General features: G+C 53.7%; 1 protein-coding gene and 1 long non-coding RNA gene across 2 annotated transcripts in view; one reads left to right on the forward strand and one right to left on the reverse strand.

The window, feature by feature from the left end:
* Window positions 1–20,436, reverse strand: part of NECTIN1 (nectin cell adhesion molecule 1) — a 68,679-nt gene that overhangs the window by 33,255 nt on the left and 14,988 nt on the right.
* Window positions 15,886–20,418, forward strand: LOC140711501 (uncharacterized). Its single transcript, XR_012092752.1, has 3 exons — window positions 15,886–16,013; window positions 18,904–19,027; window positions 19,610–20,418. It is a non-coding gene; the product is annotated as an uncharacterized lncRNA (long non-coding RNA).

The following is a 20,436-nucleotide window of genomic DNA, read 5'->3' on the forward strand; positions in this document are numbered from 1 at the left end:
AGGGTGAGACCAGTCTGGGGCGGGAGGAAAGACCAGGCTGAGCATCGGTCAGCTGGCAGCTCTGAGACAGGGACCGTCTGCTCTCGGCTCCCCATTCACAGAGGGGGAAATGGAGGGGCAGAGAAGGGGAACTCTTCCAAGGCTGCCAAGAAGTTGGTGGGAATCAGGGGAAGCAGGAGCTGGCAGGGCCAGACCCAGGGAGAAGAGGGGTGGGAAGGGGTGACTTGAGCCTGGATGGCTTGGCGCCATGGCTCGGCTGGCTCAGTAGTGTGATCACGGCCCAGGAGCACCTGGGCAAGAGTTATCAACCGAACACTAGCCCATAGAAATGTACTGTGGTGGCCTCTCTTGTTGTGGTTACAAAGACCCAGTCTCTGGGTCACCAGATAAGCAAATAGCTCAAGCCAGGAGGCAGCCAGGTTTGGTGAGAAAGAGCAGTTGGGAGGCCTGGGTCCCCTGGAAGGTCACTACCTCTCACTGCAGAAGGTTCTGTCTATTTCCTGCTTGGCTCACAGCTGCCTGCCTTGGCCTGAAGTGATGTGGGCTGGGGAGGGCAGGGTGGGCAAACACATTTGCTCTTTGAATTTGATGGTGACACACCGGTTTTGTATCACTCTGGGGAGGGGAACCCGGGAGGAAGAAATAGCGGGGACAAGGGGATAGGGATGCTGGTTTGGTCCACGGTCCACTCCAGGGCAGGCCCACAATGATACCTCTGTGCTGAGGGCCTGAACCCCGGTGTCCTGCTGCCCCCCAGGCATCTTGCCCTCCATGTGCACTGAACTCCTCTCTCCAGCTGCTCCTTCAGCCCTCCCCCTCCCAGGGCCCAACCATAGTCGCATCAATATAGCCCCTTGACTCTCCTTCTGAAGGTCCAGAATACAGCCCTTCAGCTCCCTCGGCTTCCTGCAACTCCACAGGGAGGTGAGGCTCCTACTGTTTCTTATCTGGAATCACAGTACTGAAAATATCACACCTTTACTGAGCACTCACTGTCTAATGGGTATTACGTTAGGTAATCCGTCTCCCTAGTATGCTGAGAAACTGAGGCTCAGGCTCCTGAAGGGATCTGTCCAAGCCACACTGCTAATAAGTGGATTTAAATACAAATCAGATCTTGTTACACAAGTCCCCAGTCGCTCTCCACTGCCTTGGGGTAAATCTAAACTACTTATCAGGCCTTCACAATCTGTCCCTGCCCATATTCCCATCTCCCTCTCCCACCCCTCCCAGTTCCCCACCCTCCCTACCAGTCCCCGCTGCCAGTGGAAAACTCCTACCCACCCTTCAACACTCAGGTCCCACACTGCCACCAGCTCTGACCTCAGGTTCCCACAGCACCTGGCTCCTTGCTCAAACAGCTCTCCCTGGCACACAGTGTTGGCTGTGCCATGAAGACAGATGTGCTCACCCCCGACGTCCCAGCACACAGCCTGACGCCCTGGATCCAGGTCTGCTCAATGAACTGCGAGTCAGAGTCAAATCCCAGAGAACATACTCACGGATGGGGGTGCCTGGTGGCTTCTCAGGTCACTGCAATCTTTTAATCAAGACTTCTTAGGAAGCTGAGTGATCAAAGAAGGACCAGAATCCCTGGTGAGGGCCATGCTTATTTACCAAAATGAGATTCTCTGTAAGAGAAAGGCTGATGGGCTGCATATGTGGGGGCTGCATTCAATTCATGCCTCCAGTGGGAAGTGGGAGAACCCTCCTTTACTTCCCAGGTCGGTTTGTAAGTGCTGATCCCATCACTCTCCTCCAGCCCCCTTTACCAGGAGGCTCCTGGATCCTGGAATAATCAAGAGGGAAGGTGCTACCCATTTTGTAGATGTTGAAATTAAGACTCAGAAAAGTGGGTGTCTTACATGAGGTTATATAATAAACTAATTGAAAAGCCAAAAGGAATCCAAGTCTCTTGACCCTTCTTCTACATTCTTGGTGCCAAAGGGGTGAGGAAGAGGCAACAAAGCAGAGGCAGCCTCACAGCCCTGGTGGGTGAAGGCATCTGAGTAAGTCTAGATATAGATTTTATTTTTAAAATTTTTGGTAGAGTTGGGGTCTTGCCTAGGCTGGTTTTGAACTCCTGGCCTCAAGTGATAACCACCGGCCTCAGTTTCCCAAAGTTGTTAGGATTACAGGCATGAGCCACTGCACCCAGCCCAAAGGTAAGAGTCGGTCTTTGGAGGGCAGGTTGGTGCCCGCTGTGCAGTGCTCAGCGACCCAGGCTGCCTAGAGTAAGGTGAAGATGGGCAGCACCCCACCCCCCAGCTAGACTTCAGCATAACAGAGAGGAGCGAGCCTCTTGTCAGTGCAATCAGAAGGTGTTCTGGAGTTCAACCCGCCCCTCCCCGCCCCGGGGTGGGGTTGGAGGAGGGAGGGAAGCTGAAGAAGCAGGTCAAAGCAAATCCTCCACATCTGCCCCACCCCCACTGAGAGCGGGCAGAGCCTGAGCCTGTAGGACCAGAACCAGGTGCCCTGTCCTGACATGTCCCAGAGACACAGCTTGAGTGGGAAGTGAGGGAGATGAGTCAGGGCTGGGTGTTGGGGGCGAGAGAGAGGGGCATGAGGTCTGTCCCATTTCTGAGGACACAGGGACCAGGGCTGGCAGGAACCCAGCAAGGGTGGGTTCCCCAGGATGGGAGTTGCACAGGGTTGGCTCAGTGGGTCTTTGGTCCAAGGCATCCGCCTCTCCTGGATTACAGGCTCAGGCAGGCCCCGGAAAGCAGGACTGCTGGCGGCATAGGGGCGGATAGGGGCGAGGCTGGAAGGCATCTTGCCACATTGTCTAGGGAAGAACCGGTGCTGAGGCCTGAGAATAGTGAGATAGCCATGCCATGTCACCCGCACAATGCACACTAAGATCAACAGGAGGCCTGGCAGGGGAGGAAGGAGGGCATCCTGTCTCTCCAGCCCCCTCCCCACCTATCAGGCCTGCCCACTCTGTGTGCTGCGCACTGCAGCGGGCAGAAGCCAGGCCTGGGAGGGGCAGCGCTCGAGCAGTTCAGGGAAAGGCCCTCTCACCCACAATAGATGTGGGGGGCGGGGAGGTCGCGGTGAGGATTAGGGCGGGGAGACGCTTTGAACCCCAGAAAGACTGGTGGGAACTGGTTCTTGACTCACAGCCGAGAAAGGGGGGTAGGGAATGGCAAGGGCTTGCACTTTATTATTTTTTCTTTTATGAGATGTAAACTCAAGCAATTAAAAAATATGCATTTTATGTTTACACAATTGGCCCTGCTGTGTCTCTTCATCTTTCCTTCAGCCCTGGTCCCGTCAGCACGGTTGGCATTTCACAGCAACTTTTCATCTTCAAAGTGATTAGAGAGATTATGTGCCCAAGTTTTTATAAGTCTCAGCCCCTCTCCTTCACAGGCTCCCTCAACCCTAAAAATAAATACTGGTGGTCAGTATCTGTGCTTCCTGCTTCCCAGAATTCTGACAGCGAGTTATTTTATTTCCACCACTATTGGCTGAATACCTTCTATCTACAGGCACTCGGAAGTGCTTCCCTTTTAGGATCTCCTATTTTCACTTCCACCTTCAGGAGCAAGGACTGATAGTCCCATTTTACAGAGGGAGAAACTGAGGCCCAGTGGTTGAGACATTTGCCAAGTTGTATAGCTAAAGGGTGGTGAATCCAGAACCTGAGTCTTCTGGTTGTGGTCCACTGTGCTTCCTTTCAGACTGACACTGCCCTTTGGTTTTCTGCCTCGTCAATTAGAACCCTCTCTTAAGACCAGATTCCAGTTTTCTAGGCAGGCAGCGCCTAATCACTGGTGTGTACATTATAAGTTCTCAACAAATTTGCTGAAGACTGATTTCCCCAGAGGACAGGCAGGGTGGGCTGCAGAGGCTGAAGCCCTCAGTGTCCTGCCCAACCTGGGTCTTCTCCCAGCTCCATACCAGGGACAGGGAAGAGGAAAAGAAAGAGCAAAAACTGGGATTTTGGCATGGCAGAGCTCTCGGTGTGGATCCAACTGGTGCCCAGACAGGTAGCTGGGGACCACACCTGCCCAGGCCCAGGCCCTGCCCTGCCTGACATGCCGCCCCAGGCACTAGTTGGCAAAGGCTTCCAAGTGGACTTGGACAGAAAGTTCTTGGAAAAGCAATTCCCATGCCTGACCCTTTTGGCAAGGTGGCAGCAGATAGAGGTCATACCCCGCCAGAGTTGGGGGCCTGAGCTGCTAGACTTTCCCATCTGAAGGGTACTGTCATATACCACCCCCGATGCTGGCAAGGATTTACTCCAAAAACCCCCACCCAGGTGATCAAATCATCTCGTCCCCTTCTTTCACAGTCTTCAGCATATGAGATTCTACCATTTCCCCCTGGGAAACTGCTAAAATGTTCTGTACCCTTGAGAAGTGGAGAAGTTCTTCCTAATATCTACCCTCAATTCCTCTTATTATAAGGGAAGCACACTCTGTCCCGTGGTGTGCTTGGGCCTGTGGGACCAGGAACCAGGGCTGGGGATCAGGTAGCTCCTCCCCGTAAGGAGAGAGCAATGGGGAGTAGAGGGGGAGTTCACACGGTGGAGAAACCTGGGGCTGGGCTCTTCCACTCACTGGCAAGCTGCCTTACCCTGTGAGCCTCAGTTTCCTCATCTGTAACAGGAAACCCCAGTTTTTAATATTTTATCACAAAATGGCTATAAGGATTCAGTAAAACAATGTATGTACATGGTTAGCCAAGTGCCTGACACATAATAATTATCTGGAGGTGGCGAACTGATATGTGGGTACCCTAGGATCATGGACAGGGCTGCAAGCTGAGACTATGCCTCAGGGTCAGAGCAAGACCCTTTCTAGCATCCCAAAGTGGGCTCCAGGCCCTCCCCAAAGGCCACGGCTACTCCCATTTGTGTGGATTCTCTAAGCTGCCCTGTGCCAGGCTGCAGAAAAATGGGCAGCCTCAAAGTTCCACAATGGGTGTCAGACAGCTCGACTGTTTCCTCGCAAGTCAGCATCCTCACGCTGGCCTGTGGTGCCTGCCCTGGTCCTGGAGTCCTACGGTTTTCGGGTAGGGGCCCAGGAGAGCTCTGCAAAGAGCTAGGATCATCCTCTCTGCAGAAGATAAGGGGAAGTGCCATGTGTCTCTGCCAGCCGGCCCCCTGGTAGGTACCAGCGCAGGCCTGTGATTATCCTGTGGCATGTGATGAGCCCTAAGGATGCAGGAAAACAAGGACCAGTGCTGGAGCTTTGACCTGAGCTGAGGGGACTTTTCCCAGTCTCTTTCCTGAGTTCCTGGAGTCTAAGAGTTCTGACTGTCCTCAAGGGAACTCTGGGACTCTTTCCCACGGCCGGCCAGCAGACGCCAACTAGCCCAGTTCCTCCCTCTCCCTGAGTTCCTTCTCTCCAGGCCGGCCACACCCAGCTCTGTCAATGCCCAGCCCCAAGTCCTGGAGAGCAGAGGCCCCCGTTCCAGCGGCCCACCCCACTCTGGGCCCTCTGGCGGGCCCTGCACTCTGGGCCCTCTGGCGGGCAGGCGCGGCTGGGCCTTGAGGCCTGGCTGGAGTCACAGGATGACTGGAGGTTCCATCCCTGCCTGCTCCCTCATCACCCACAAACATGCAAGGGAGAGTGGCAGAAGCCTGGGGTAGGGCCTTTTGAAAGACGTTCGGATGCATTCCCTGGAGCGCTCATGAAGTCCTTAGCCTTCCAAGGCAGGTGTTAGGAGGCAGCTGAAGACATCGAGACTAAGTGGCATTTGGGGTTGCCAAGGTCACGGTTAGTGGCAGAGCCAGGATTCAAACCCAGGTCTCCTGACTCCAAGTGTAGTGTGTACCCCACCGGCTCACCCTTTCTCTCCCGGGCCTGCCTCAGAGGACGGGGTTGCTTTCCAGGCCTAGCTCTGCCGAAAAATCACAACCTCTCTGGTCTCTGTTCCCCCTCTTAAAGTGGGAACCACCACCACCCCAGCCCCTGAGGTCTGGGGAGACCATCAAATGAAACAAACTCTGGAGAGGGAACTGTGTTACCGGAGAAGAGGCACTGTAGCTACACTGTGTTCATGATTCGAGACCCTGGAACAGGACCCTGCGCCTCCTGCTGGAATGAGGGCCCGCCTGAGGGTTTTGCCAGGAGGCCTGGGGGAGAATCTGCCCTTGTGGTCACTGAGGCAGGGAGGGGGTGTGGTGTGACCTAGCCTTGGACACTGACCTTTGGTCTGACATCATTGGTATACACCCCACCTTCCCTGGAAGGTTGCCTGTTCTTGGCTCTAAGAGTCCCTAATGGGATAAATTCATTTAGTTACAATGTCATTTGTCAAGTACAGACACCTAGTTCATGAAAGGGGCCTGGCTTGGGAGTCAGGAGACCCAGGTACTAATACTGATGCCGCCAAGAGCCAGTGAACTGCGTGGCTTTCTCTTTCCAGGCCTCAGTTTCCTCATTTAAAACACAGGAAGGCCGCTCGGTTGATCCTTCCTTCAGATTCCGTCTGGCTTGGCCAGCCTGGGGGTCTCTGCTCTGCAGCTACCCTCCAACAGGCTGCCGGTGTGGAAGGCGACAAGCTCTCAGGCCTGGGGGTGGGATGGTGGGTGAGGAGTGTTCACTTCCACGTTCCCAGGGTCCTGTAGCTCAGCGGAAATGAACCCTCTGGGATGTAATCACAGCACGGCGGGATATGAAACAGAATGGATTTTGCAACCCTTCGAGGTGTTGTATGCAAGGTGTGGCTCTGTCAAGGGCTTCTTGCGCCTGTTGAGAGGCGCTTCTTATTACTGGTGACTCTCTGAAACCAGGGCTGGGCCCCTTTCTGGGATGGGGGGTATATGAGAAAAGGCACCAACTCTGCGAAACAAATCCAGGCTCTTGCCCAAGTCAAAGAGCAGCCCACAGTAGCACTGGAGCTTCTGTGGCTTAGGGTGGCTCCCGGGCTGAGACCTTGAACTTACACCCAGGAAGTGAGGTGTCTGTTAGTAAGTGAGACTCCCAGCCGTGAGTCAGGTCTCTACAGTGGGGCAGATGTGGGGGTACGGGTGTGTGCTCAGGAGGGGAGGTGGGGGAGCAGGGCACTTGCTCAGCTAAGCACTGATCCTGCCACTGCCAGCCATTTGCTGTGTGGCCTTGTAATGTATGCAACTGCTCTGTGCCTCAGCTGTGTCATCTGTGAAATGGGAACACAAATTATTGCTTCTTATAGCTCTTGGGATTATTGCTAGGGTCAAACCAAAGTGACCTCATGAGTATGAAAGAACTCTGAGAACCTTCCAGAGCTTTACTGGAGTTCTGTCTCTCAAAATAACGAGAGCTGCCTTTTCTCTGAGCAGTGCTTGTCGCAGGCCACCCTCCCACCAACTCTGAATGAGGTGGGCACTGACTCTGTTGCATTGAAGTGACACAAGCACAGAGAGGCAAAATGCCAAGGGGTGTCTGGGGCTCAGAATCCTAGGCAAGCGGACAAGGTGCACTGTGGGGGCCCTCTCAGCTTGCAGTCCCTAGAACGGGACCACAGGCCCCCCTTTGAGTGACACCTCTTCTGTCCTTCTCTGCTCTGGGGTTGGTATTGCAGGGAGAGGCCAGGGCTGGGATTCCGAAGCCCAAACCTGGCCTCTCCCAGACTCTTCCCTTCCTCTTGGCTCTGGGGGGCATCTGGAGAGGAGACAAACCTAGGGGAGATGTTAATTAGTTCTGACAAATTAATAAAGAAAGACTAATTTATTCTCCAGAACTCATTTCCTTCCCGGTGCTTTATTTTCCTGCGCAACAAGCTGCCGTTAGGGAAATGGAGGGGAAAGGTGGTGGGGGGGTGGTCAATCTGAAGACAGGGGCAGCCCAAATCCACCTGCCTCCTCCTCACTGGCTCCCGCCCCATCCCTACCCTCCACTGCTCCAGGAAGCCAGCCCCAGACATTAAGCTGTCAAACCACTCCCAATTATCTCCCTCTATGCCCGCCGGCTCCAGGGGTGACAGTTGTAGCAAGCTGGCGTTGACTCATTCTGTCACCGGCCTGCCCTACTCTGGGAAAATGCAATTTAATGAAGTCCGATGGCAGGGCTGGGGCAGACAGGGTCCCAGGAAGAGGGTGGCACCAGCCTGGGGACAGCTGACAGTGCTCTCTTCCTGTGGGACAGTGTTTTTGATCTGTGTGACGCGATCTCATCTCTAGACCCTGGAGGGGTCATCCTGGACCTCCCCCTGCCTCACTCACCTCTCCAGCAGCTCTGAGCAACCAAGGCATTAACCTTTCCCACCAGGGCCTCCACCTCCCTCGGCTGCCTGTTTTAATAGCGTATGGTCGTGACAGCTGGGAAATTCGTCCTGCGGTTTCATCTCCATCCCTTCTGCTGAAGAGCAAGTCCATTTCCCCAAGTCTTTTGATACAGAGCCTGGGAGTGGGTCAGCCACCACCAGATGCCATCAAGGCCAGTCCAGGGCTGTGGCCGAAGCCATCTGTGTACCGCCAGGCTAACTCTGCTGCTGGGAAGAAGTGCATTGTTCATTCTGCTTCTGGTTGGGCCTAGTCTGGCCCTGCCACTTGCCCCGCTCGAGTCCTACCTCTCCAGGGGCATTTGCTGAAGATCCCCACTGTCTCTAGTTATACAGCAGAGAGGCCTCTGACTCCAGGCTCCTGGGTTCAAGTCCCAGCTCTGCCACTTGCAAGCTCTGTGACATTTTTTCCTCATCTATAAAAATAGAGAGAGAATAATCACTCCCTCAAAGGCTGTAGGGAAAGTTAAATAAAGCTCTGTAAGCAAAGCCCTGAAAGCTGACCCTGGCACAGGACTGCTCAGTAGATGGTGGCTTTTGGCGCTGTGGCCCCCACACCTTTGGCAGATGCAGGAGCTTTCCACAGTCTCTTCCTTTTTTTTTTTTTTCCCTCTTTCTCCATGGCCCATTCATTCTTCATGCCTTTAGTAAAATCCCTTACTCTGGGAGGCATCCCTGTCCCCCAGAATGGGTTAAGCCCCACTTGCTCTATGTTTCCACCAGGCTCAGGCCTTTGCCACACTCAAAAAGCATATTCAGCGTCTGGCCCCCACCAGCCTGTGAGCTCCATGAGAACATGCATGGCACCTGTTTTGCTCAAACCTGATGCCCAGTACCTCCCAGGGTCTGCACGTGGGAGGTGATCAATAATTGAGAGGTGACTGACACACGGCATGACCAGGAGGCCAAGGTGCCTCAAAGCTTCCCCAGCTCCAGTGGGAAGGGTTGGGAACCACGTGGGTTTGAGAAATGCTCCTGGCAGAGGATCTGACCATGAGTTCTTCTGCCTAGACCCACTCTGTGTCCCACGTGCTGGAGGCCCGGTAGTCAGGAAGGGCCTTCATGCTGGCACCAAAGGGACAGAAAAATGTCTTTCAGCAAGGGGCAGTCAGACATCTCCAGAGCTCACAGGCTGGCTGGCCCTCAGAAGCCATAACACCACATTCTCTTGTACCCTTCTCGGTGTTTGCCTTGGACTTGTCCAAGTGGTAGGAGTACAGCAGCTGGTCACACAGGTCCCCTGCGCACCCAGGATGGGCCAGGAGACTCCAAGAGCTCCCCAGGAGCAACTAGCCCAAACTACTCGCTGTACAGATAAGGAAATTGAGGCCAGGGAGTGCCTGAGGTGACCTGACCTGCAAGTGGCTGAGGCAGGACTCCCGATGCCGAGGCTGACGCTCTTTCGTGAAAGCACACCTGGCCCACGATGGCAAAGAGCCTCCTGTCTGCCTTGTGCCCTGGATTTCCATCGCCCTGGATTATTGGTAAAGTCCCCCATCACCCACACTCTACAGGAGATCCCAAAAGGATTGACCATGGAAAATGCAAGGTAGCTTATAGCTGGGGTAATGAGATGCGTGGCTTAGCCCGTTCAGCCTGTCAACTCCACTGCATCCAGGGTGCTGGGCTCAGAGCTGGTACACAGGTGCTCAGGAACAGTGCTCTCAGGGAGGAGGTGGCCTTTATCATGCCCGTCCTGTCACACTCGGAGTACGCCTTAGTGTTCCTTCTTACCACCTCTTCTCCAAGACAATGGTTCCTCCTGGCAAATCTCCCCAGCTTAGCACCCAGGAACACGGTTCCCCGGGCAAGGAGCTGCCTCAGAAGGCTCACCCAAGGTCGCACAGCTGGGCGCACCCCTCACACCCCACCATCATTTTCCTGCACATGAACCCGCAGGCAGGGGCTGTCTCCTTCCTCCTTCTGGGTCTATATCCAGGACCACCCCAGTGTTTCTTTTTTTTTGTTTTTGAGATGGAGTCTCACTCTGTCGCCCAGACTAGAGAGCAGTGATGCAATCTCGGCTCACTGCAACCTCCACCTCCCAGGCGGGCAATTCTGCCTCAGCCTCCCAAGTAGCTGGGATTACAGGCACCTACCACCACACCTAGCTAATTTTTGTATTTTTAGTAGAAATAGGTTCATGTTGGCCAGGCTGGTCTAGAACTCCTGATGTCAAGTGATCCACCCACCTCGGCCTCTCAAAGTGCTGGGATTACAGGTGTGACCACTGCGCCCGGCCCATCCCCGTGTTTCTTGAGATGGAGAGCCCGGAGGTAGAGGAAAGGGCTTCCAGGTAAGAGGGCGTGGATTTCAGCCCCTCACCTGAGGGTAGGAAGAGGTCCATTGGGTGCTCCCAGCTTCTGCCGCCGCATCTGTAACTTGGTTTACTAAGTGTTGGGAGGGCTCAGAATGAGTCTCCCTCTCCTCCGTGGGGTATGAGGCAGGCCTTGGTGGCGGTGAGAATGCCCCACTCCACCCCAGGAGGCTCTTCCAGGCAGGTGAGCAGATGCAGAAAAAGGGCTGAGAGCTCAGCCATGACTGCGCACGCCAGGGAGGGGAGCCAGGTGTGCTGGGACCTTGGACAGCAAGGGGACAGCTCTGGCTAAGATCCGGTTTGAGTCCTGGCCCTGTCATTTACATGTGGTGTTATTTTCAAGCAAATTAGTCATTAACCTCTGAACTTTCTTTTCTCAAGTGTAAACCAGGGTGATAGTCCTGACCCCAGAGAGTGCTAGGAAGATAAGGTGAGAGAAGTGTGTAGATGCCATAAAGCTCTGCAGGATGATAAGGCTCTGTGGGAGGCCAGCCCACATCACAGGCCAGGGTGGAACCATGAGGGAGCCGCAGTGTGTGCTGGCCAGGCAGGGCTCGAGATTAGGCCTTCATGAGCAGAAATTTCAGGGAGACTTCACGTGAGTGCATGCAGAAACAGGGTGTGCAGGCGCAGGAGGCAGCAGCTCTCCATTAGGGTATTCGTTTATTAAAATATTCCTGCTGTCACTCAGTACCTATTAGGTCCCAGACATACAGCATTGGACAAAGCGGAAAACATTCTCCGTCTTCATGGAACTTATGTTCTAGCAATGGCAACCAGACAATAAAGAAGACAAAATGTGTGTAGGATTAATTAATTTTAGATCAAAGATGCCCAGAAGATCTCACTGAGAAAGGAGACATTTGAGCAAAGAACAAAACAAGGTGAGCAAGCCAACCACGTGGCCACCTGGGAGGAGAACATTCCCGGCAGAGGCAGCAGACAGCAGGTGCAAAGGCCCTGTGGCGGGAGTGCATCTGGTAAGTGTGGCCGGTGTAGCTAGATGGAGGAGACTGATGCAAGGGCCAGGCCTCTCCCCTGAGCTGGACTGTGCTGTTGGAGGCCATGAGTGGAGGGATGAGATCTGTGACCCGGCTTTGTTTGAACAAGACCACTCACAATTGCTGAGCAGGAACAGGAGGGATCGCACGCCAGGAGACTGGTGGAGGCAACTGCAATCATCTGGGGCATCTTGGCGGCCTCTGCAGAGCTGGGGAGGGAGCACCAAGGCCAGAGGCGGGGCAGGGGCTGTATCAAGGTCTACAGAGCCCTCCTCTCCCACCCCTCCAGGTGAGACAGCTGGCAGCCCACTCCCTCTCCCTGCAGACAAGCTGTCTTCCCATCCTGGGCCCAAGAGGGAGGTGGGGAGGGGCAGGGGTGAAGAGGAAGCCCTGCACAAAACAATGGCCTTGAGCCAAGACAAGAGAGATGCTTGTTCCCCTTTATTTATGATTGTTATTGGGAGAAATAAAGCCCTCAGCTGCAGCCTCCCCTCGGCCGCCAGCCAGGCTCTCGCTCCTCTCTTCTTCCACCTTCCCCTTCCGTCCCCACCTCTTCCCTGGGCACAGGCTTTCCTCTGACACACAGAGATCAAATAACTTTTCACTCAAAGGGAAAGATACGATCTCCTCTTACTATTCAGCACCAACACCAGCGGACCGACAGCCCAAGATTAAAGGCAATTAGACAGGTTTGTTTTTGTAGGGGCAGAAGGTCTGTTTGGCACCCTCCTTGGGAACTGGATCCCACCGTGGGGAGGGCCTGTTGCTCCTGTAACTCCCAGTGGAGAAAGCTTTGGGCCCACCCCAACTCACCCCCGAGCACCAAGAAGGACCCATTTTCCTTTGCTCTGAGAACTGCTGGTTGCCTAGGAAGAGGGAGGGACCTGCTAGCCAGGCGCCACTGTATCTTCTCTCTGCACACATTGCACCCTTGGAGTAAGGGTGGAAGCTAAATTTGTGTTTCCCCCCAGAAAATATAGTATTGATTGCTTTCAAGTCGATTTCAAATAAACAGCATGATATTGCCCCCACAAGGGCTTCTAATCCCTTGGAAATGTCATCAAAGACAACGACACAAAAGAGGGCAGAGGCCTTGGTGATTCCTTCAAACCAGAGACCCTGGGCCTCTGCTTCCTTCCCTGTCACCTTGTCCTAACAGCACACAGGAGAATAAATGCTGGCACAGCCCTTTCAGAGCATTTGTATGCACTATCTTATTTAATCCTCATGAACTCCCTCTAGGTTTATATCATTATCCCGCTTTTGTCCTCAGTGGGTCAGTATTCATGGAAGAAACTGAAGACCAGAGTGTTGGTGTAGGGCGTCCAAGGGCACAAAGCTAGTATGTGGCAGGGAACCCAAATCTGCCCCTGTCCCTCAATTCTCCCCATGGAGCTGGGTGAGGAAGGAGAGGGGTTAGAATCTATCACTTGCCTTCTGGTAGTTTCCATCTGGCAAGGGAAGTAGGCCCACTACCGTCCCTGCTGGCTGGGGTGGACAGGGAAAGGTCGTTCACCCTTAAGTGACCCTTGAAGGACAGGGAAGTTTTCATCAGACACATGTGTAAGGGCCACCACCCTCACCTTGTCCTAAAGCTCTCTGCGGGACCAGGCTGCTGCTCACTCCACCAGCCCAACCTCACCGCTGCCCTCTCTCCCCATCGCACGCTGGACTCCACTCCTGGGTCTTTTAGGCACTGGCTCTCGCTTGCCTTGGGGCCTTTGCACAAGTGGTTCTGCCTGCTGGGATCACCCTCCCCTGTACCCACCACTCCCCTCTTCTTGCTAAAGGTCACCCCCATCTTCTCTTTTATGGCTGTTTCTCATTCTCCTCCCACCCCTGCCAAACCTTCCACCCCATCTCTCATGCTAGTGACCACCATGACACTCCACAAGGCTGTCGAACAGGGGAAATGACCCCTCCCCACCATCTCCCCACTCCAACTGCCCACATAGGCAGTTCCCAGGTCCAGTCAGACCCCACTTTGTCCCTGCTATGCCAAGCTGCAGAATCTTCTCCTTCCTCCAGGTTCCTCTATAGGGTTGCCTCTCTCAGATTAAATCTACTATCTCTGGTTCTTTCCCTTGCTTTTATTTTTTTGGATTTTTAATTAATATATCATAGTTGTACATATTTTGGGGGCACACGAGATCCCAGCCCTGATTTGATAATTACACATTGTAGGCAGGTATCAAAATATCAAATCACGGCTGGGATATCCATCACCTCAACACTCTTCTCCCCCTGCTTTAATCCACGAAGCATTACCACACCCATACAATGTGCCAAGCATGGTGCTGGCATCTTTTGGGTGAAAGTGACAGTGGTAGTGGCAAGAGGTAGGAGCATGGAGGAATAAAAAAGACAAAGACATTTTGTTTTGCTTTAAAAGCTCTGTCTAGCAGGGGCCCCAGACATGAAAACAAACAATGACTGAGTGATAAACGCAGTTTTTATTTGTTTGTTAAAAATACAAACCCAAAGCAATGGGAGCTCAAAAGGAGGAGTGATTCTGTCTGAAGGTGATGGAGGCACCACAGAAGATGTGAGATATTTTAGCTGAGTCCTGCAGGATAAGCAGGAGTCCTTGAGATAGACAGAGACAGAGACAGAGAGACAGAGAGAGGGAGGGAGGGGGAGAGAGAGAGAGAGAGAGAGAGAGAGAGAGAGAGAGAGAGAGAGAGAGAGGAACAGGAGGGGAAGAGGAAAAGAGGAAAGAGTGTTTTTAAAAGCTTGGATGTGGCTAAAGCACTGGATATTTGGGGCAGAGGAGAGGGGAATATAGGGTGAATGGAAAGCAAGATAGGAGCCAATTGTAAAAGGGCTTTGTATTAGATGAGGGTCTGAACTTCACCTTGTAGGCAACTGGGAGCCACTGACGCCTTTTAAGCAAAGTGGTGACATGGTCACATCTGTGCTTTGGAAAGAGGCACGTGGAATGCTAAGTAGAAGATGTCAGTCACAAAAGGCCACATACTGTATGATTCCATTTATATGAAATGTCCAGGATAGGCAGATCCAGAGACACAGAAAGTAGATGAGTGGTTGCCAGGGGCTGGGGGAGGGAACATGGGGAGTGACTGCTAATGAATACCGAGGTTCTTTTCGAGGTGATGAAAATGCTGTGGATTAGGAGGTGGTGATGGCTGCACAACCCTGTGAATATACTAAAGCCACTGAATCGTAGACTTTAGGAGGGCGAATTTTGTGGTTTGTGAATTATATCTCAACAAAGACAAAAGAAGAAAAGAGGCACATGAAGAAGGATGGATGATGGCGGGGCTAGGCTGGAAACAGGCAGGCTACCAGAAGACCTCTGCACGCCTGCAGCACCCCCAAGCGTGGGGGCCCTGGGCTCCTGCGGCTCAGCGCAGCGCTAAGAGCACCGGCCTTCTGAAGTTCAAGACTCAGCTTCCATACTCAGGACTGCCCAGGACTGAGTCTGCCCAGGACTGATTTTGCTGTCAGAGGGGGCAAAGAGAGATCCCAAGACACCCCACTCCGCAGGCCCGCCTGCATAGTCAACGTATCACACATATCCTGCACGAGATGCCTGGGACCAGAGTGACAGACGGTCACCTGACAAGCCACACCACCTATTTTTGAAGACAGGCGGGTCCCCTGGTAATAGAACAGGCACGAAGAGGCTTTGCCATAGATGGGGAAATTAGGGCAGAAAATAACACCATGAAAACAGAACTGTCTGTTCAGAAATAAGAGACCCCCTCACTCATACCCCCGGTGTACCAGAGCCTGTCTCAGCCCCTGAGAATCTGGGATCACCAGCTCCATGCCGGGTCCAGGGCGCCTCTGTCTGCCATGCACTTGCCTGGGCCACTCTGCTACCTGGGGCCGGGGGAGAGCCTGCAGGGGCAGGGGCGCAGAGGAAGCCGAAACTACCCTCTGAAGAGTCTTTTCTGTTGGGCCCTGAGCGTCTGTAACCAGGCTGTGAGGAAGCACTCACTTCCAGGGGTGGAGGGTCGGGGTGGGGGGAGAAGGGAAGGGCTAGTTCCCTAGTCTGCAAGGGCAGAAGGCGCTCTTGAATGGAAGCGGGAAGGGAGGGGAGCCCTGTGTGGGAAGCCTGAAAGGAGCCTGGGAAAGACTGGGGCTGGGGGCTGGGGGCTGGGGGTGGAGAGTGATGCTCGGGGACTCCCCAACTCTCAGGCAGGGAACAGCTTTATTTTCACTCTGGGTTTATGGAGAGAGGGCAGGGCGAGGCGGAGCGGGTTGGAGGGGGAGGACCTAGCTGGTTTTTCCCAGCATCCCCCAGGCCACTTCTTTCACCACAAACCTCAGTCTCAAGCCACTTGGTTGTCATGGAAACAGGCCGGAATAGAACAGATGGTCTCCACTAGCCAAATTCCAATTAAACAGGGCAGAGATGGATAGGGAAGGGAGTGTGATGTGATGAGGCTGCAGAGAGCTCAGCCCCTAGGATGGATGGGAAGCCCTGGGTCACCGTTCTGGGAGGGGGACATCAGGTGGGTAGAGAAATCTGCCTGGGGGAGGTCACCACCCAGTCACCCCTTCAATCCTCAAAGGTGGGGGTGTGGTGCTGAGGGAATGTCAGCTTGGGGAGGGGCAGCCACAGCTTTCCATTTACAGAAGTGCTGAACCAGAGCCACATGCACGCACACACGCACACCCAAGCACACATGTGCAGCTGCATGCTGCAGTATGCACACAGGTCGACATGCTCAGGAACACGTGGGAGCAGCGCGGGAAGGTCAGGCAGAGCCATTGCACAGAGACACTCCTCTAACATAGTACAAAGAAAATGCTTTGGAAAACCAAGTAAGCAATTTACTCTCATTTATTTAATAAACATGTATTAAGAATCTACCAAGTGCCTGCCAGTAGGGCTATAAACACACACACACACACACACACACACTGCATACGTGTGTATATGCATGTGAAGGATATCAAGGACACAGAATAAATTCACTCACATGATCACTGCTGCGGTAGGACTGGTCACAAAGTGCCTTGATGATACAGGGAAGAAATGATGAATGTGGGGAGGAGAATTAGAGAAACACGAGGTGTCCCCCAGGAAGTAAGATTTCACTAGGCTTTGAAGGATGAGTAGGAGTTTGCCAGCTGGTGAAGTAGGCGTCCTCCAGGCAGAGGAGACAGGAACAGCAAAGGCATGGTGGACTGAAAGGTCAGAGCTTACAGAGGGCATAAGCCCAGTGTGAGAGGAGTTTGAAGTGTAGAGGAGTTCGTGGAAGAGAAGACCCCATACAAGCCCTGGTGTGAAGAGTATAATTTCTGACTCAAACACGAACACCCCGCACAAAGAACCGTGCCATCTCACAGCACCCGCCTGTCAAACCACACATCCACGCACAACTTCATACACACATAACCGCAGTTTCCTGGTGCTCATAAATGTTGAGCAAATGGAAAAAAGATGATTTTGTTTACTGCAAACAAAATAAGATGGGAGGGGAGGTGTCAAGTAAAAGGGAAGCATCAGTTTTCCTTTCTCGGCATGGGGGTTAAATAGGGTTGCCAAAAACAAACAAACAAACAAAAAACAGAAAGAAAGGGGCACGGGAGGCCAGGCACAGTGGATCACGCCTGTAATCCCAGGACTTTGGGAGGCCGAGGCAGGTGGATCACCTGAGGTCAGGAGTTCAAGACCAGCCTGACTAACACGGTGACACCCCATCTCTACTAAAACTACAAAAATTAGCCAGGCGTGGTGGCAAGTGCCTATAATCCCAGCTACTTGGGAGGCTGAGGCAGGAGAATCGCTTGAACCCAGGAGGCAGAGGTTGCAGTGAGCTGAGATTGCACCACTGCACTCCAGCCTGGGCAACAGAGTGAGACTCTGTCTCAAAAAAAAAAAAAAAAAAGAAAGAAAGGGGCATGGGAGAAGGAAACCTCATAGCTTATCGGGGTTGTGAAGCTAGCCAGCTCCCATCGGTTTACTGTACATTTATGGGACACCTACTGTGTGCAAGGCACTGAGCTAGGGTCTGCAGAGATTTTAAGGCTGGGTCCTATCCTTCAAAGAGCTCAGGCACAGAGTGAGGGGAGGACAGAAAGTAAATACTAAACAATACAGAAGGGGTAGAGGGGCTGGTGTCTTCGAGCCTTGCATTTCACAGGTGGGTGTGTTAGGGCTCAGCCATCATCAGGAGCCAAGGCCGAGGAGTGCACTGGAGAAGCTGGGAGCAGTTTATTTTGACTGGAACTTAAAATAGGTCCGTGTAAAGTTGTGGGAGTGCAGAGCAGTCAGTGAAAAAGCAGTTTTAGGAGAGGAGGCTGGTTGCAGTGAAGGCCTAGACCAGTGTTTTCTCAACTGGGGTGCTCTTGTCCTCCGGGGAACATTCAATAAAGTCTGAGGACACTTTTTATTGTCACACTGCATAGGAATGGCGGGATGGGGGTGGTGGTGCTAGGATTGGGGAGGGGTCCTGCAGAAATGGGATAAGAACTCACAGCAAATCAGAGGCAGGGGTGAAGGCGGGAGCCACGGCTCCGGTGCACAGCAGATCTGGGCTTTCATCACAGAAATGGGAAGAGCCCAGGGAGGGCTGTGTCTTGGGAAAAAGAGGGAAAGGGTGGCTCTGGACAAGTTGGGCTTGGACTGCGCACAGGTCAGGCTGAAATCAGAGAGGACAGATTGGGGGGTTATTCTTTTCAAGTCCCAGTCCACAGGCCGCGGAGGCGCTAGTTTTCTTCCAGGCATGCTCATGGCTGGGTCTCCCTTGGCTGTCCTGGTCACGTCCCAGCCCACTCCTTCTCAGCCTCCAGGTTTCAGAATCAAGGTCACGGTCCCAGAGAAGCCTCCCCTCCCCTTCCCTCTCCCAGTTCAGGCCCCCATGACTCTACCATAGCCCCGGGCATAGTTTCATCACCTAAGTAAATCTCTGGGGGCTTTGTGCGAAGATTACTTGGGAGACAGGGCCTCACCTGTTTTGAGGCCAGTTAATCCATCACTACTATACTCTCAGCCCCAGCACGTGCAAGGTTTAGGACGGGAGAGGGACCTCTCACTCTTTTGCCTCAACCCTTCAAAAAGAGGGAAACGTCAAAACCTTCAAACGAAGGGGAAGCAGGCAACTTCTTTACCCCTTTCCCCTTTCCTTCCTCCCTCCCTCTCCCTGACCACCACAAGCCTTACAAAAGCAGATCTCTGCCCTTGGTGCAATCTTGCAAAAGGGACAGAAACCCAGAAACCTGCCTGACTGTTGACGGAAGCATCCCAGAGTTAGAGATGCAAAATGCCCAGTGTCCGCTTTTCTCCTCACCCTAACTGCCAGTCCTGGAGTCACCTGGTCTTCAGGTCCCCGCTCACGTGCATCAGCCTTTAACCTCAATTCCAGTTGCTTAAAGTATCTTTTTCTTGACACATAGTGCCTTGCACATAGTAGATGCCCAAGGAACATGTGCTGACTGACCTCACCTGAGGCATTTGGGCAGTGTTACCCACAGGGTGTCCCATGACACCTTCTGGCCAGCAGAAAGGGCCTGTAGCCAAGTGGGTCAATGGGTGGGGTGGGTGGCACTGTCAAGGGGGGCACCTGGAGACGCTCTCTGGGTGGCCATGGGGGCCTGCCCTTCCAGCAGGGAATATTTAGGGGCATCCAAGCAGCCTGTGGGGGAGGGCAGCGAAAGCAGGTCACTAATCTCTCTTGGAGATTAAACACCACACTGGCTTTGGAGGCCAGAAACCAGCTGGGGGAGGGGGCAGAGGCCTAGGGAGGGCTGTGGAGGGACAGAGGGCGAATCTTGCCTGGGAGGTGACAGCCCAGGGCAGGGATGGGGGTGGGGGCTTCTTTTCTGAGGTCTGGGCAGAGCCCAGAAAGATCTCTAGGGTTGTGGGGTGGAAGCAGAAGCTGAAATTAGGAAAAAAAAAGTCCATGATTTATTAACCAGAGTTATTAATTATTAACCAGTTCGACTCCTGGACTTGAGGCCCCAATTCCTGGCCTCCCCCGAGCTTCCTGAGTGTTAAGCTCCCCAGCGTGCCACGCCTCCCCCTTCCCTCCCCACTCCCTACCCTTAACCCTGACTGTGACTGTCTCTGCCCAGCCTTGCCCCTATCTCCTCTTATCTCCAGGTGCCCTGGTGGCTGCTGCTGCTGAACACTGACCCCTACTCCCAGCCTTGGGGGTGTCAGAAAAGAATGGGACTGCAGTGATTGAAACTTATTTGGGGCAGGCCTGGATAGAAGCTTGGCCTGGATGACCTGAGGGGCAGTCATGTCCTCTGGCCCACCCTGTCTTCATTTCTAACCTCCTCACCCCCCACCCTCCGGAGGGCAGCTCCCATCTCTCCCGGGTTAGCCTCAGAGTTTGGCGAGGGGAGGCACCTTTCGGGGCTGCAGTCCTGGGCCTGGTGTTGCTTGCCAGTGAGACATCGGATGCCGGGGGGTGCCAAGGAGCAGCAAGCCTGGGGACCTGGGGAGAAACTCTAACCAGAGTCTTCTGGGCTTCAGGGGCAAGGGATGCTGCAGACCCTGAGTGGCCTCCGTTGGTATTCAGGATAGAGGCTTCTGAGTTGCTCTGAGGATACGTCGAAGCTCAGACTCTCCAGGGGTGAGAGATTCCTTCAGCCATTGCTCTAGGAACCCAAACTCAGTCAGTCCCACCAAAGAAGCAAAAAGGCAGGAGCAGCAGCCTCTGGGGTGGGCCCCTTTTGAGGGGCAGCCAGGACCTGCCTGGGGGTTGCATTAGTGCCTAGATGGCACTCATGAGCCACCTGTGGGTTGGTGGCCCCTGGACTTCCAACTGCAGAATGTGCCTCTGTATCCTAATGCCAAAAGCGGGGCGCCCCACCCTGCCACAAGCTGTGGCTCGCCCTCCCAGGGCCATCATGTCACAGAGCCACTGCACCATAGCATGAAGCACCAACAGGTGACACAGGAGGCTGCCAGATCACCCCACC

Source organism: Chlorocebus sabaeus, chromosome 1 (genome assembly GCF_047675955.1).
Source record: "Chlorocebus sabaeus isolate Y175 chromosome 1, mChlSab1.0.hap1, whole genome shotgun sequence".
Taxonomy (NCBI): domain Eukaryota; kingdom Metazoa; phylum Chordata; class Mammalia; order Primates; family Cercopithecidae; genus Chlorocebus; species Chlorocebus sabaeus.